The 2443-nt window shown below is 32.7% G+C and overlaps 1 protein-coding gene across 2 annotated transcripts in view; it reads left to right on the forward strand.

Moving 5' to 3' along the window:
• The first annotated feature begins 590 nt into the window (after positions 1–590).
• Pwwp3b (PWWP domain containing 3B) overlaps positions 591–2443 on the forward strand; it is a 29506-nt gene continuing 27653 nt past the window's right edge. Inside the window, exon 1 of one of the 2 annotated variants that reach the window (XM_033760407.1) lies at positions 591–647. The gene's annotated coding sequence lies outside the window, so the exon portion shown is untranslated. The remainder of the gene's footprint in view (positions 648–2443) is intronic. The other variant, XM_033760408.1, reaches the window with a different exon arrangement.

Below are 2443 nucleotides of genomic sequence, written 5' to 3' on the forward strand. Positions count from 1 at the left end.
AATTTGGTTCACCAGAGTCCTACCATTGATAGGATTTTTTTCTGATTTAAGTAAAATCAGCTTTTGAGAGGTTTTCCTCAGCAATTACCAAAGTAAGCAAGCATAACAAACTCAAAGCAAAGGAGAGACATTTTGTCTTAGGTTCCAATTCAAAACTATAAAGAATTACTTCTAACACAAATTAAATACCAATTCATTGCTATCCCAATCAAGATACTTAGCATGTTTTATTGCTTTTGTTGTTATTGTGTAGAACTCGATTAGTCTTAAATCTACCAGAAATAAAATACAAGAGAGGGCTGGAACAAAAAGCAAGAAATGTTTGAAATGCTGTTTTTATTACAAAAAAAATTATCCCTTCTTTAAAAATTATTTTTCCAGGAAATCTCTCACCCTAGGGTATTGAATGAAACTTGAACAGATATCTTGCCACTAAGCTTTAAAATTCAAAAAAATGGTACGTTTCTTCTCTTTAACAGAGCTTTGGTTTAACTTGGTGACTCTTCTCCCTGAGCAAAGACCTGCGTTCCTCTATCACAGAGAGTGGGCGGAGCATCTTTTAAGCTTGGAAGCTCGCTAAACTGGCAGTTTGCGGGGAAGGACCGTGGTACAGACTGAGGAGGCTTCAGCTGAAGAGAAGCTTAGAGGTAAGGGCTGTAGTCAAAATGAGTTATTTTCGGAGACTTCTAGAGGATTTGGTATAAAGGTGAAAAGAGAATGCTGCTTTGGAGTAATGGAAACAGGTGTCTTTTCGTGAGTCTCATTTCTGTGAGGGAATTAATACTTGGATTTTTTTTTTATTCCTCTAGAAACCAGAGTGGGGAAAATGGTGATCCGATTAAACCTGTCAGGGAAAAATACTTCATGAGGTTTCAGAAGCTAACTTTAAAATATGGCATTTTGTTGTTAGTCAAAAAGCAGTAATGGCTGTGTTAAATAAAGCTTTCTTATTTTGAAAAAAGTGATATGATAATCCTAAATGAAAATTTGTTAGGGATATTATTTTTATATTACTCTGCAAATGTTCATTGTGTTTCTAACAAATCTCTTTGTTTTGGTGGAATTTGTATAATAATCTAAAGTATTATATAATTATGCAGCTTCATCTACCTCTGAGAATTGAGTTTGTCAGGCAATACTCAATGTTTAAATAAATTGCCTTTTTAATGATATGAAAAGGTGATGTTTATACCTCTATCAAGAGAATAGTATATTCCTTTTTGTATTATAATAAAAATATCCAAGAGATTATAAACATGAGAGGCATTTAATATAAAAAACAACAAGTATGACTAGTAATAAAGGGTTTCTAGGAGTAAAACATGTCAACGGAACAAAGGACTAATTTTCTATTTCCTTTTATAAGTCACCTAGCAACTACAATACCATAAAATAATTGAAATGAAAATTTAAAATTGTTTGTGGAGGGATTACCTTTTCCAAAATGGTGTAAACAATAAACATAAAGTGATGTTCAAATATGCAGGTCAATCGCTAATTTTAAATGATATATTCAAATCTGTATATGTAATGAAAGAAAAAAAAGCAATGAATTAGGCTCAAATATAAGTAATAAAAGACTCAGGAGTTGGAGTACTAATAATATGTTAGATTCTGTGTACTTTTAAGAGTTTTTCAGAAACCTTAATGGAGCTGAAAAGTTAGTCATCTATTTCTTAAAGCGCTTGAACACACACACACACACACACACACACGCACCATTGTCTTTAGCTGAGGTTGGATTTTTTTTTTTGTAGATTGAAGAAGCTGGTTACCTGGTTGCTTGTGCTTTTCTAGCAGTTAATATAGGCCCACAGTCCAGACACTGGTTCAAACAGAAGATATTTACCTGTATACTCTTGATAAAGGATTCAGACGAATTGTAAAACAAATCATGTAATAGTCACATAGGATATTAATTTACAATATTGAATTCTATTTAGCTGTAAAAGGAATGGACTAACTCCAGATGCAAAGATAAGAAAAGATATCCAAGGTATAGTCTAAAAATAAGCAAATTTCTAGATACCTACATCATACAGTGACATCTTTTACAAAAAAGAATGTATGTGCATTATTACATTCAAGAGAAATCTGAAAATATATGTGCTACTTTTTAAATTGCAAACATCAATGGGACTGGAGAGAAAAAATTTTAATCTTCTATGTATAACATATCTCCATTTTAAAATAGCAAGGTTGGATTATTCTCATTATGAGGAAATGATATAAAATTTTAGAAATATGTAAAAATTTTGTAAAATAATTTACAAAAGATGGTGCGGTAGCCAAGTGTGGTGGCGCATGCCTGTAATCCCAGCACTTGGGAGGCTGAAGCAGGAGGATCACTGAGAGTTTGAGACCAGCCTGGGTTACAAAATGAGTTCCAGGTCAGTCTCAACTACATAGTGAGACCCTGTCTCAAAAAACAAAAAATAAACAA

The sequence above is a fragment of the Fukomys damarensis genome, unplaced genomic scaffold (genome assembly GCF_012274545.1).
Source record: "Fukomys damarensis isolate Sample0158 unplaced genomic scaffold, DMR_v1.0_HiC HiC_scaffold_39, whole genome shotgun sequence".
Classification (NCBI taxonomy): Eukaryota; Metazoa; Chordata; class Mammalia; order Rodentia; family Bathyergidae; genus Fukomys; species Fukomys damarensis.